Source organism: Schistocerca americana, chromosome 7 (genome assembly GCF_021461395.2).
Source record: "Schistocerca americana isolate TAMUIC-IGC-003095 chromosome 7, iqSchAmer2.1, whole genome shotgun sequence".
NCBI classification, from domain to species: Eukaryota; Metazoa; Arthropoda; class Insecta; order Orthoptera; family Acrididae; genus Schistocerca; species Schistocerca americana.
Window position 1 is genome coordinate 122926050 of NC_060125.1, and position 16189 is coordinate 122942238.

The 16189-nt window shown below is 40.5% G+C and overlaps 1 protein-coding gene across 1 annotated transcript in view; it reads left to right on the plus strand.

Moving 5' to 3' along the window:
• Positions 1 to 16189, plus strand: part of LOC124622650 (myrosinase 1-like) — a 94827-nt gene that overhangs the window by 68606 nt on the left and 10032 nt on the right. The gene's annotated exons all lie outside the window — the stretch shown is intronic.

Here is a 16189-nt window from a genome sequence, read left to right on the forward strand (position 1 = left end):
ATTTTGACGGAAGGGATAATGGACTGGCTTCAGACGTTTTAAATGTTTGTCAAACATTTATGTGTCGATTCAAAAGCTATAATGTCCTCGAATTTTTTAAGTCGTCGATGATTCATTCCCGTCGTCGAGTAGGGTGATCTCTATAAAAGTTCAGTGGACGACTTGGAGTCTCATCTGCAGTTTACTGGCGTTTCCAATTGAAAGGTGTGTGTGTGTCTGTGTGTGTGTGTGTGTGTGTGTGTGTGTGTGTGTTTTTGAGAGAGGAAAGAAAGAGAGAGAGAGAGAGGGTAGATAAAGGGGGGGGGGGGGATGACGAACAAAGACTACATTAGTAGTTACTAGCAAACAAACTCTGATAGTTTGAAGATATGCGGAATGTAAATTTATAATGCCCAAGATAACAAATTTAGTGATGCAATCTGATTCGAAAATAAGCCCAATGAAAGGAAATGAGAACCCGCGATCTAATATATGTGATTAGCACATTAATGAATAGTTTCCTGAATGTAATAGTCTACTTCGAACGTGTGCTACCTATCTACATATAGCGTGAAGATGAGCAATAGTGTTATCTGCCCTATTGTGTGTACATAAAATCAAAATTCAGAAGATAGCGAGTAATCCAACTGATCAGTTATAATCCTAATTCGCTACGTAAATAACACTGTATTAGATAATTGAAGCGAAACGGCACAGTGTCTCATAAGAGCAGCCACCAGCCAAGTATACGTCGACATAAATTTTATCATCACCTGATGCCTAACTGGCATGCAAAGAGATTCTGTTTATTATTATTTATAATTCTGAGAGCCAACTCCGTAGTTGAGTGACAGTTCATCAGAGTGGCTGTCACTTAAATTTCGTAAGACAACGAGATGGCAGCACATAAGCGCGGTGCATGCAAACACCTCAAATACCAAGAATGATGTGGTTCTGCCAAATGAATTCAGAACACGTGAGTACATCAAGTAATCTATATTGGCTTTAAAGTCAGGAGAAAAGCTTTACAGTGCCGTAGGAATTTCCCAACCTACATTCAGCTTTACAAACCAAAGTAACGTCGTATGAAATACATGACTGCTACCTGGTAAATTAAATATTACACCTCAGGAAAAGTTATCTTTGTGTTTCGAATAGCACGGAAGTAAATAAAGCAATCAGTAAAACAGTAACCTTCTTCCAGGCAGTTAGTGATAGCAACCTTTGAGCATCTATTGCACTGAGCCGAAATAACGCAATCACATACCTACTTGCAGAGTGGTACAACCAGACATCCAAAATTACCTCTCTTCAAAAAACTATCCTTCATCATAGTAAATAAATTGATTTGGTCTCATCCGCTTCCTCATGCACAGCAACGTCTGCTCAACAGCGGGGTGTCTGCCAGACAAAAACAGCTTTCTTCTCAATATCAGAAACACAGCACAAGGTGCCTTTTCGACTCTGCCGTTCAAAGTCCAGAAAAGAAGTGGCCAACAGTAACGGCAAAACATTTTCAAACGAGAGAGACCGTATGTTCCACACCTGTGAAGGTAAAGTATTGACCGAGAACAAAACAGATACGCCTTAGGTTTAAGTTTGTCACAGTGATCAAGCAAAGAGGTTGCAAGCTAGCCAAACTGGTTAGAGAAATGTGCATTTTCAACTTCTCGCGGCGTAATGAATAGTTCGTTAAATTTCGGGCATACAGCCGCGCAAATAAAATTTCCTCCACTGATATTTCGGCCGCGTATAGTCCGGCCTTCCTCAGAGTGAGTCACAAGACTGACAAAATGCCAAGCGCGGCCTTATATGTTCCACCGCGGCGGTACCGGTACTGGTTTGAGAAATGTCTCATAGGTTATAGCAAATCTGAGAATCACTTTTATGTCCGTAGGTTTGGACGGTAGTGTGTATTGCACCCAATGACTGATGATTTCACAATTAGTTTGATATTTAATGTTTATTGGAGTCACACCATCCAAAAAGTAATGTTCCACGTAATAAAACGATAACAGAAATTATCGACCTTGATCAATATCAATGTAGCAACACCAAGAGTTTCTCGTGATCTGGATCGTGAATTAGGTCGTGACGTAATCGACTGGCTACTGAAGAGTGCCCCACGGCTTCAATATACGACGGCGGAGAAATACCCGCTGGCAAAATATACTGCGATATTGATAGCTTAATTATTTTGTTTTCTGAATTTTTTTTTATTTTTATGTATGCTCCATTAGATGAAAAGTGTGTAAGCTGCAGCATTTTTATTCAATTTTTTCTTTCAATGTATCTCAGCTCTCTTAGCCACAGCACATTGATTTCAATTCTAAGTCAACTACACTAAATATTCTCTGAACTTCGTTTTCCATGGATGAGCTAGAGAATTTTATTCGTGACCTCTTCATAGTGGTTTCTTTTTGAGTCTGTCGTGTCCTCTACAACTTTCATTCTTTCGTTCTTTGTCATCTTTGCTCCATGTGCAAATGGACTACACTGTAACACAAAACGATCTGTTTAACAAGGCTAGAAAAGGCTAGAAGAAGTAGCTGGATGAGACAGACCGATGGTTTAGCTCAGAGCAGTGCAGTGGCACCAACACTTTTTACTACTACTCACACCAACGGCCTTCCGTGCCAGTATGTTGAAGTTAGGATCACTAAAGATCTAGAAAGGCTCGTACGTATTATGTCCCGTACCAGTTTGGCCTAAGCCGCAAAATCTCTGGTTTGCGCCTTTCATTTCCGCAACAAGCACGCACCTAGAGGATTCCCGGCCACGTGGAGAAGAACTCTGATGGAACATTGTCCCAACTTAATTATCTCGTGTGGACCATGCCGGATCCGCATACGAAGATCAGACCCTCGTCGACACTTGTAGAATTGCTGCTTCCGCCGAGAGGTACAGAAGTGAGATACTGCTCAAGCATGCACGGAGTCTCCTGGCTGAAGTCTGTTAACACTTCATCTTTATGGATGATGAAGCGTAGACACGCTCTGGCAGATGTATTTATAGCGTGCAAAAGGCGTCCACTGTAGATGAGAGGCAAACAGATTTCCTAATTTGACTCTTATGGAAGACGTCTAGCCGCCCCGAAGTTACGGACTGCAGCCTGCGGTCTTCTCTAAACTCGAGGTCAATCGACAATTAGATTCTGAGCCCCCCATTATATTACGCTACAAACCAATATAAAGGATTTCATCAATGATGAATTAATTAGCTGTCTGCATTCCATTCCAGGAGTTTGCTCATATGGTTCCCTTGTGCTATGCACTTTGTTCTGTGAAACAACTGATAAATCAAATTGAATTGCATTTATCACATAATCATTCTTCTCAAAAATTCACGATAATATAAATTTACAGCAATAACAAACTTTGGCTATGTTTTCTAACTGTTGTCATCCTACGTTTGGAAGGCTTTCACTAAAATATAGGCATTGTCGGTCACGAAGACCTACCTCAACATCATCTCCCACTGAACTGCTCTGTGGCAACTCTCAAAAATCCATACATAAACACGCCTCTGTGCATCAGTCTAAGGGTGTGAGGCCACAAAAACGAAGTACAGATACGCAGTTCGCAGCAGAATCAAGTCGTCCGGTAGCCAGCACCACTTAAACTTTTATTAGGTGTAACACACACTGAAGAACCTAAAAAACTGATACACTCCCCTAATTCATGCAGGCCCCGGCGATCACTCAGAAGTGCCGCAACACGACTTGCCATGGACTCGACTAATGTCTGAAGTAGTGGTAGAGGGAACTGACACCATGAATCCTGCAGGGCTGTCCATAAATCAGTAAGAGTACGAGGGGGTGGAGATCTCTTCCTCTCAGCATGTTGCGAAGCATCCCAGATATGCTCAATAATGTTCATATCTGGGGAGTTTGGTGGCCAGCAGAAGTGTTTAAACTCAGAAGAGTGTTCCTGGAGCCACTCTGTAGCAATTCTGGACGTTTGGGGTGTCGCATTGTCCTAGTGGAATTGTCCAAGTCTACGGAAAGCACAATGGACATGAATGGATGCAGGTGATCAGACAGGATGCTTACATATGTGTCACCTGTCAGAGTCGTATCTACACTCCTGGAAATTGAAATAAGAACACCGTGAATTCATTGTCCCAGGAAGGGGAAACTTTATTGACACATTCCTGGGGTCAGATACATCACATGATCACACTGACAGAACCACAGGCACATAGACACAGGCAACAGAGCATGCACAATGTCGGCACTAGTACAGTGTATATCCACCTTTCACAGCAATGCAGGCTGCTATTCTCCCATGGAGACGATCGTAGAGATGCTGGATGTAGTCCTGTGGAACGGCTTGCCATGCCATTTCCACCTGGCTCCTCAGTTGGACCAGCGTTCGTGCTGGACGTGCAGACCGCGTGAGACGACGCTTCATCCAGTCCCAAACATGCTCAATGGGGGACAGATCCGGAGATCTTGCTGGCCAGGGTAGTTGACTTACACCTTCTAGAGCACGTTGGGTGGCACGGGATACATGCGGACGTGCATTGTCCTGTTGGAACAGCAAGTTCCCTTGCCGGTCTAGGAATGGTAGAACGATGGGTTCGATGACGGTTTGGATGTACCGTGCACTATTCAGTGTCCCCTCGACGATCACCAGTGGTGTACGGCCAGTGTAGGAGATCGCTCCCCACACCATGATGCCGGGTGTTGGCCCTGTGTGCCTCGGTCGTATGCAGTCCTGATTGTGGCGCTCACCTGCACGGCGGCAAACACGCATACGACCATCATTGGCACCAAGGCAGAAGCGACTCTCATCGCTGAAGACGACACGTCTCCATTCAAATACACTGGAACCATCCAAACGAATAAGTCGCCCGTGAAATCCACCATCCTATCACGACTTTCAGGTATTACTGATATTCAGTTCATGGTAGCAAAACATGGGCTGATGAACCCAACTGGCTTCAACATTCTAAATGTGGACTCGTAAAGAAATCCGAAATTACAATCTAGGAAATATCAGTGTGTCCTCGGAGTCGTTCCGCGTCAGTGTGCCTAAATAAAATCTTCTTGAGTGTTTCATTCGAAATGACGCGGCTTGAAAAACCAGGAACATCTTATTCAACGAAATATCAAAAAGTGCTGAAACATGTATAAATAAGTGCTGAAACATCTATAGATTAGACGTCAAAGAGTCTATAGTAGGATGTCACGTTCGATTACTTCAATAATCGGTAATCGAGTATGAAATTATTCACATGCCCGCTAACAATGGTTAAAGATTCATCTCTGGCGGCGGGGAGGGGGGGGGGGGGCGAACATGTTTTAACGTGCCGAGTTATTCCGTGTTAGCAAAGGTGCAGTGAGTATGATGGAGCCGTGAGCGCCTCCGGTCCAGTAACTGCACGAGATACGTTTTTTTTTTTTTTTTTTCCTTTAGTTAGAATGCAGCTGACGCACCAATATCTGATGCGGCCTTTGGCAGTGACTCAGCCTGCCAGAAGGACGGTAGGAATATTTGTGTGATGAGAAGTCCCGCCTTATGCAAGACACCTTTTTTCTTTCGTTTCACCCATACATGTTTCAGCACTTTTGTGCTATCGTCAGTGGGTCCTATTTTTATTTTTAACTGTAACGGAACTTCTCATCCAATTTTCTTAGCAAGCACGGAGACAACAAGAAGAACTGCACCACAAGATGATTATTTCTACACCTAGCCAGGTATTTCCATCGCAGCTCTTCAACAAATATCAGAACACAACCATCAGACTTCATATAACTATACTCAACATTAAGTTCAATAAACTATGTTTGGCTCAAAAAATTGTACCTAACTATGTAACAATAGCTGTAAACAACATGTCACCAGCAGCACAGCAGACAAAACGTGAGGCAGAAATCATTTGGATAAAGCAAGAGATCCGGTCTTTGTATTCCAAAAAACAGACTCTGAATAATGAATTATACAGATTGCATTTAGAACTAGCTAATCACATAACATAACCACCATTTTTTGATGAACTAATGTACAGGGTTAGAACATACACAGATACCATAACAGGCAGAAAACAGACAACCCAACAAAAGAAACAAAAATGTTAAATCACAGAAACACCGACCAATCCCACCACCAATACAACAAACACACCTTTCACAAAAGATTGATTAATCTAACAGACATAGAATTATCTGAACAAGAAAGCAGCCTACTTGAGAAGGGTCCCAAACATAACATTAACACAATGGTGTCACACAGGACAGTAGAAAATATCATAACAGAAACTGAAAACATCGTAAAGCAACAAGAAAAACTAAACACACCTGAATTCAATGTAAACCTAACAAGAGAACTAGTTGCTGAGGGAATAAGAAACATAATCAAAGAGAACAAAACCACCACAAAAGAAAACACTAGGACTCCTGAAGGAAAAAACCTACGGAAAACTACAGAATAAAAAAACACAAGAAAATGCCATCGTCATAAAATCAGACAAAGGTAATTCAATAGTAGTCATAAACAAACAGGAATACATCCACAAAACATTAGAATTCATCCAAAGCAACAACATCACAGAACTAACAAGTGACCCAACAAACCGATACCAAAGTAAGTTACAGAAAACCCTGACAAACGTAGAAACAATTTTCACAGAAACACAGGTTTTAAGAAAATGATACAGAAAAGTCCCAAGGCCCCCACCCTAAAATCATTTCCTAAAGTTCACAAACCTGGAATACCCATACGTCCATGAATTAACTTCACCAAAGCACCAACATACCACTTAGCCAAACACACAATATACAAATACACTGACAACAGAAGTTTAAAGAACTCAAGTGACTTAATAGAAAAAATAAAAAATGAAAACTTACCAAACACAGCAACATTGGTTTCATTTGATATAATTTCAATGTACACACACATCCCAACAGAAGAAACCATCAACATAATAGAAAGAAACCTCCAACTGCAAGGAAACACACCCACAACAAACATACAAGAAATATTAGCCATACTCAGGCTCATCACAGAACAGAACTACTTCACATTTAACAACAGATTTTACTCTCAACATGATGGACTACCCATGGGATCCCCAATCAGTGGCCTCCTAGCTGACATTTTCCTCAATCAGATAGAAAAACATATCTTTGACAAAATAGTAATATCAAAACAGTACTAAATAATATATTGGTACAGATATGTAGATGACATAATTTGCTTAATAGATGAACCACTGTCTCGCATAAAAGAATTTCATGATAACACAAACTCCATCCACCCACAAATACAATTCACCATAGAAACACAAACAGATGAAAAACTCAATTTCTTAGATCTCACTATACACAAGAGAAACAACAAACATGAATTTACAATCTACAGAAAACCCACACTCACCAGCACCATTATTCATAACCAATCCAATCACCCCATAACTCACAAAGAAGCCAGCTTCAGATTTTTACTTCACAGGCTGAACAAAATACCCATGAACAAGCATGACTACACACAAGAACTGAACACAATAAAACAAATTGCACAGGAGAATGGATATGACGCAAAGAGAGTTGACAAAATAAACCACAAAATACAAAAACAAACAGCACATAACTATGAAACACACACACACACAAACACAACTCACCACACAACAAATCAGCAGACAGTAAGCAACAAATGGCACACACAAGGTGGGTAATATGCTAAAGGAACAAGGACTTAACATAGCGTACAGAACCGTCAACACAATACAGAGCAGACTCGGAAGAAATACCACCAACACTGACAAATACAGCCAGTCCGGCATCTACCAACTTACTTGCAACTGCTGTCAATCTGTATATGTGGACCAAGCATGTAGGACCTTCAGAACCAGATATAATGAACACCTCAGAGCACTGAAAAGCAATAGCACACTCTCAACATTTGCAGACCACATGGTAGCACACGACCACCACCCAACAAACATTGAAACTGACCTCCACATCCTAAAAACTAGCCGCAGCCTATACCAAAAATTAACTATAGAAGAAAACTACCACATCCAAAAATCAATAGCCCAAGGAAAGAAAGTACTCAATGAATACACATCACTGTGCAACAAAACCCTCTTCGCCACAATAGAAGAACTATACAAGTAACACACACACACACACACACACACACACACACACACACACACACACAAACACACAAATCCTCTCTCTCTCTCTCTCTCTCTCGTTTCTTTCTTTCTTTCTTTCAGTCTCTCTCTGCCCCCGTACTCATCACACACACGCAAACCCACACAAACCACACACCACTATCACCAAATACAATTCAAACTCGCGCCCCTCACCCAGCAGAACACGCTACGAAACAAATGAACGCCATACAGCCACAACACGTAATGGCAGCGAAAACTCCGCCTACGTTTTGAGTAATCCGAAAAACTGCATTGCCACGCGAACACAGGCAAAGAAGTAAGCCTATTTACTTCGCCAACAACACAGGAAAACAAATTCAAAACTGTAAGTTACAGAAAGAAAACGTGATAAGTCTTATTTCCGTTCGTAAATGCATAACAAACAGAAAATAAATTACGTTTTGCTGTTTGCAGATGACAAGTTGTATATTGTGTAGCAGAACAGCTACCAAAACAAGTGGACAATAACATCATGTAAGGTATGTTACTTATGATTACACCCACTTTTCGCCAATTAAGTTATAAATGCAACTTTTACATAATGTTGTAAACGACGCAAATGTTAATATGTTAACATCAAATTTACAGTTATAAATAAAAATAGAACCCACTGACGATAGGACAAAAGTGCTGAAACATGTATGGGTGAAACAAAAGATAAAAAGTTGTCTTTCATCAGGCGGAACTTCTCATCCCATTTTCTTAGCAAGCACGGAGACAACAAGAAGAACTGCACCACAAGATGATTAGGAATATTTATGTTCGCTATGAAAGTAGATAAACTACGTTACTCTCAGATTTTGTTAAACCTTACACATCGCTTTTCGATATTACTGTACTAATACCGTCCAAAATCCGTTCCGTTATTTATCATAGTTTTGAAGATAGAAAATTTTACCTAAAAGACACAAAAAACAATTCTTGTATTTCAAAACTGATCTAGTAACGGCAGTAGATTAGCTGTCAACTTCATATGCAGCTGATATGAAAAATTCAGCTCCTAAAAACCAGTTAACTAGAATCCTTCACTTTTTAACGTTTGTAATTTTTATTAGACGTAATATTGGAACCTTTTAAAATTAATGTTCAGTTATAGTTCATTATGCGAGTGCGTGGTGGTGATTCAGAGAGTGAAAGAGAGTCGTATGAAAATTCGAAATCTTTTACTTTATGAAGAACTTTGTGAAATTCAAACTATGGGAAAAATTCCGGGGAAAACCACGAGTCATGTGACAAATGTCTGAGTGAGCATGCTTACGTAAAACGCAGCCAGAAAAGAAGCTAGGAACGTAATAAGCTTGTCATTTAATTTTGGAATTATTTCACACTGTATTTGAGCTATAATTGAAATCTAATGTAATAAATTGAAGTTTTGCTTACGTAAAAGTACTTTCTGAATTGTGATTGGATAAGAGAGGATTTTGCCGCGAGACTCACCTACAAAGTATGTCCTGACTGGTCAGTCAGATCAACGATCTTTATAACTGTAAACTTCCAGAGGCAATTGCAGTTGTTTCAAAGAAAATGCCTCTTTTGCATGCTGCACTTCTAAATTTTTATTTTTAGTTATGCACCCAGACGCGTTTCGCCTTTTTTACAAGGCATCCTCAGTGAGTGTCCTGAAATATTACATGATTTGTCCATTTCATACACATCGGCTATGGTTTCACATCTAGGTTATAGATTTAAAAACATTTCCTTAACGTTTTTTATGAAATGGAAAGGTACTTACATGTAATTTCTAATTCATTGCATCTAAGCAAACAGATTTTTCTCATCTGGCAAACAGGTGGACATCTTACAGTTTACTTTCAGTTCACTGTTTACGTTACACATCACTGTAACTGCCATCTTTTTAATACAGAGATTCATTTGTTTTTCTAAGTGATACCAACATTCTCAGCTTTCTGCATTCAACTGTTTTGTGAATGTGTATGTGTGTGTGTGTGTGTGTGTGTGTGTGTGTGTGTGTGTGTTTGTGTATTAGAGAGGGAGAGAGATTTCTTTTTTTAATAAAATAAAAGTTATTTTATTTTACTTTTATTAATATTTTTTTCATTTATTTATTCTTAAAAATAATAATTATTATCATTATTATATTTTCCTGTATATACTTATGAGAGGAATCAGATGTGTAATCATTTGTTGGGATTTCTGTCTATTATATGATCAATCAGTGTAAACAGTGAGTTGGTAGTCATATTTACTTGGTTATTTAGTAGTTGTTTCTTTTCAGCCTTTGTTTTGTATATATGATAATTTTCCTGTAATGTTAGGAGATGTCTTTCATTATTTATTCTATTTATTTTCATATCATTTTCTCTTGTAGTAGGTTTGTGGTTATTTTTTCTCTAAAATGTTCAGCATAAGTTGAGTGGCTCGTTCCATATTTCCATGCTCTGATATGTCTTTGTACCGCGTGTAAATGTTCTTCTGGTTGGTCCTATATACCTTCCATCACATGTGTTGCACTGTAGTTGGTATATTCCTAATTTTTGGTAGATATCTGTGTTTTCTGTTATTTTTGTAATGTGCCTTTGGATTGAATTGTCTGTTTTGAATGCTATGTTTATCCCTTGTCTTTTGAAAATGTTTGTTATTTTATGTATGAGTTCGTGCTTGTATGTCATTGTGTACCATCTTGAATCTTCTTTCTTTTTTTCCTGTATTCTTTGTGTCGTTATTGTTCTGTCACAGTGTAGTGTTTTGTTGTACTGTTGTTTGTGGGTGTTTATATACTGTGTTCACTGACTGCATTTGTTTTTTAATTTTTTTGTTTAATTTGGTTACTAGATCTCTATTGTACCCATTGTTTGTTACTATTTGTGTGATGATGCCTAGTTCTTTCTAGTAATTTTCTGTGCTGAGTGGTACGGTATTGAGTCTACAAAGCATGTATCTGAGTGATGACTGTTTCTGTGAGTGTGGGTGATTTGAAGTCTGATGTAAGATTGTGTCAGTTCCAGAGGCAGTACTAGTGCATAAGTTAATACGGACTTCATAACCATTTCATGAGTCTTAGTGGTAATAAATAGTCAAAAAACTTTAAACATCTTGTTACAAGAAGGTAGAACCCCGAAAGCCCGGTATTTATCCTGAACTTCCAGGAACTGATTTTTAACTACAATTTTGCGGCCTCGATCTGGAAGGTTTTAGGCGGCTATTTCTTTAAAGCTGCTTTGCTAGATTGCAATTGTTACTACAGAGTGAAGGTACGTGGATTGAACTGTGTGAATATAATAACAATACGAAGAGAACCGAACCCTGCCCCGCCACATTATGAATAGTTAAATTGCTACCGCCTTGGTTTCAAAACTGTAATTGATTTGCAATTTGCCACTCTCTGGCAGATTAAAGTGTATGCAATACCGAGCTTCTATAACACCAACTCTAGCTCGTCCTTTCGCTCTCAAGTTGCGCCTTCATCGGCGTGTTTCCCCGCTATATTTTTTCTAAAAAGAGATAAACTTTCTTCGTATGTACTGTCAGACTTTCCCTTTCAGTTGTTTATCCTTCTAAATAAATAGGAATAATAAAGAAAAGGAGTACGGTACTTCTTCATGAAGTAAATTAAATGTAACGTAGCCTGATAAAGTTACAATCCTTCTTCTTGTTAGACTTACAACCTTTTGCTTCATAGCGAATAAATTACAATATTTTTCTCTCCTATTAACGCAAATAATATCTTCTAAAGTAGGAAAAAATTTGAAAGGAAAGTAAATGTGAAAGTAACACATTCTTGACAAGCTGAGTCTCATAGCTCAACTTTCTGTTAGAAATTTGGTGCAACTGACTAAGATCTTTCAAGAATGGAAACTGCAAATGAAAACTGGGTTTTATAACGAAGTATAAATCTCAGTTAGCTCCATTTATGTTTTTAAGTTGTTAATCAAAATTGCCTTCGTGATTAGATGCAACTCTCACACTTAAGAGATTAACTGAAATAAGTTTCTCTTAGAATTTTTAGGACTACCACTAATATTTCTCTGTTCTTGGTTCTGTAAGACTGCGTATATGTGTGGTTTACTTTTTGTTACTAGTTTCGAAATTTCAGTAGTTTCCGTTTTCCCTTCGGCAGGCAGTCCGGGAAAACTTTGCTTGTAGTTCCAGACATCTTAGCGATTGTTTCCGCTACACGAATTTGTGCATTTACTATATCATTCTGTGCCGAATAATCATTATTTCCTATTTCTTCATTCGGTGGGTCATGTGCCCGCGATGCAGTGTTTTACTCCGCAGCCTTTTCTTGTGGATTATGAAGCTCTTTGACATGAAACGCAGAGATTGGCGCGATTCCTTCTTTTCCCATTCGTGTTTCTCGATATTCGATGCTACATTGTACTTCCCTTGTCAGTTTCTCCGCTGCTTGCCTTATCTACTATTGTTGCCTTGTACTTTCGCAGTGAAGATTTTGAAGACTGTCGCAGTGCAGATAATGTTTTGTTATATCGCCCACTTTCCTCACATTGTAGCCTTCGTCGGTCATGTATGTTCACCGCCACATTTGTTTTCTGTTTATTCAGAATAGCTATTCCCATTGTTTATGAATAGCTCTTTGCGTTCACTGAAGCTTGCTGCCACCTCCACATTCTCTTCAACTCCCATAGGCGAGTTCTGAAGTTCCTGCACGTTGGCAGAGATGATGACACTAGCATCGCCGGTTGATCTACTTCGGTTCTTTGCTGTTATGCTCTGCATTTCCTTCGCTTGCACTGCGGCGGTAGTTTCGCTAAATCTTGCTCCCGTTTGCACACGCTTTTCCCTTACATGGCCACACTACGGTGATCATCATCACGTGCGTTATCGATCACGCTAATGGGATCCTGGTCGGTTTATTTACTTTCTTTGTCACATTACTTCCCACTCGGTTCTGCTGCCTATCGAAGATGGATTCCGCGACTTACATTTCTCCAACATCCAGGCCCTGATGTATCCGTAATGGGTTCATTCTGGCATGACGCATGCCATTGCTCCTGGTTAACTTTTTCAGTACGCATTTGTGCAGGGCAACTACGGTCATAATCTACCTACAGAGGTTCAGTTGAAATGCTTATGGAGCATGTGCAGATACGGTTGTCAGGACACAACATACGCCGTATGACCGCTGCTGACATACAGGGTGTTACAAAAAGATACGGCCAAACTTTCAGGAAACATTCCTCACACAAAAAGAAAGAAAATATGTTATGTGGACATGTGTCCGGAAACGCTTACTTTATATGTTGGAGCTCATTTTATTACTTCTCTTCAAATCACATTAATCATGGAATGGAAACACACAGCAACAGAACGTACCAGCGTGACTTCAAACACTTTGTTACAGGAAATGTTCAAAATGTCCTCCGTTAGCGAGGATACATGCATCCACCCTCCGTCGCATGGAATCCCTGATGCGCTGATGCAGCCCTGGAGAATGGCGTATTGTATCACAGCCGTCCACAATACAAGCACGATGAGTCTCTATGTTTGGTACCGGGGTTGCGTAGACAAGAGCTTTCAAATGCCCCCACAAATAAAATTGAAGAGGGTTGAGGTCAGGAGAGCGTGGAGACCATGGAATTGGTCCGCCTCTACCAATCCATCGGTAACCGAATCTGTTGTTGAGAAGCGTACGAACACTTCGACTGAAATGTGCAGGAGCTCCATCGTGCATGAACCACATGTTGTGTCGTACTTGTAAAGGCACATGTTCTAGCAGCACAGGTAGAGTATCCCGTATGAAATCATGATAACGTGCTCCATTGAGCGTAGGTGGAAGAACATGGGGCCCAATCAAGACATCACCAACAATGCCTGCCCAAACGTTCACAGATAATTTTGATGCTAGTACTGTAGAGCAATGAGTCGCATGTCAACACAAGCACCGAAGTCAACATTACCTTCCTTCAATTGGGCCAACTGGCGGTGAATCGAGGAAGTACAGTACATACTGACGAAACTAAAATGAGCTCTAACATGGAAATTAGGCGTTTCCGGACACATGTCCACATAACATCTTTTCTTTATTTGTGTGTGAGGAATGTTTCCTGAAAGCTTGGCCGTACCTTTTTGTAACACCCTGTATAAGAGGATATATGCTTTTGTAATTCTGCTTCGGCTACCCGTCTGTCATTGAGCTTCACCACGTCAAAAATTTTCCGACTGCACTTTTCTCTCACTCGGTTCACTACAAAGTACAAACGAAACATTCCTCTAGTCTTTTCGATCGGCACTTCTGACGTTAGCTTAGAGACTCTCAGAGATCGCAAGGCAGGACCTGCCTATTTTATTGATACCGCGCTGGCAGACCCTCTGATTCGAAAGGCCGCCAGATGAGTTCTAATGCCAGCCGTAAGACGTGCACCTAGACGGCACCCGCTACGCGGGGCTCCCAGTGTTTGCGATCGCTGCCGTCGCCGCCTCAGCGCTAGGAGCGAGCCACGTCTAGAGAGTCTGTGTAGGGAGAGAGTGGCCAACCGGACGATACGGCGGCCATTTTTCTGCCAAACTGCGGGCGGGACTTTTGAATGGCCAGTAGTGGAGTAGTGGAGTACAAACTCACTGAATCAAAAGCACAAGACAATATGGCGAAATCGTTCGTTAAATGCCTTTCTTTACAGCTATAATATACTCATAGTAGCCTACTACGTACAGCACAGGAAAATTTGATACAGTAGCTGCAAAAATTATTCGTTACTCGCATTTATCTTCTTTAAAGTTCGTTTACTGGACATATTGCAATGAAAGTAACGTAAATTAAAAAATATAGTGTATAGCATTTGTTATGTATCGGAAGTGCATAACGCTAAAGATTTAACGTACCTGTATTACGCCAGATGAATGAAAGTCGTAAGCAGTTGTTTACCTGTGACATGCAAAAAGTGTGAGACGTATTAATACTTCTTGTAGCGTCTTCAAATTTTTTGCGTGTCACAAGTAAACAACTGGAGTACCTCTCGTAGATAACAAACGAAAAAGATTACAAAAATCAGGTAATGTTAAATGTGGGCTACTGTAATAATGACCAAATATAACAAAAAATCTACTGTATCCCTTCTATCCCACATTAAGAGTACCTACAATTATTTACTACGAATAATGTTTCAGCAACCACGACAACTGCGGAAAATGTGCTTACAACTCGCCTGCGTCAACAGTCAGGTAATAATACTGAAACCAAAATAATGCCTAGTGTTCTGATTCGGAACTAAATAAAGTTTTACGCTATAAAGTCGAATGCGCATGGCACAACGATTATAGGAACTTTCCGTTTCCAACAAGGACTGTCAGATATTGGCTTCAGAAAAGCTTGTGGTGTTACCAGTATGCACGCAAACGCTAATTACGTACTAAAAACGATATACAACTAAATCGAACATGCATGCACAACGCATAACAAGTCTCTCAATAATTCAAATACCTTTTAATCGTTTCCAAAAGTCCTCTGAAGTTCAACTCAAAAGCACGGCGAACATAGGAAGCGCGAGAGACGTTTGGCAGAAAACTGGCGCCAAAGCTAATCAACCAATCACGGCCAGCTTCACTTATGGCCACTCTCTCCCTATTCAGGCTCTCTAGCCACGTCCAAACCGCCACGCTACCGGCGCCCGCGGCCGCGCTACAGAGTTTAGAGCAAGCAGCGCGGGCGGCCGAACCTCTGTAATGCTGCGACTTCGCTTTCGTTTGTTCAGTGCACACAGCGTTGTTTGGATTTTGATACTGCTACGTCTGAGGTTCCCAGTTTGGTTTCTGCTCCGGCCTTGTCGTTCTGTCGTGTTGTCTTGTTGTTCGTCCATCGCTGTTGCTGTCTTTGTGGCTTTCGGCGATTCGCAGTCGACGCCCTTGGTCAGGGTCAGCGTCTCCTTGCCGTACCACAGTTCTGGTTACCATAATTCGCGAGGAGATAAAACGTTGACGGTGTCTCACTGATCAAAAACTCGTACTGCTCGTGAAACAGCAACAGCAGCAGCTGCTCTTGCAGCTAAACTGAGTTTTAAGAAAATTCAGCTTTTGTCAGAATGCTTGCAGGTGCGGGGTTCGCAACCCGTTCAGGATGTGGTCG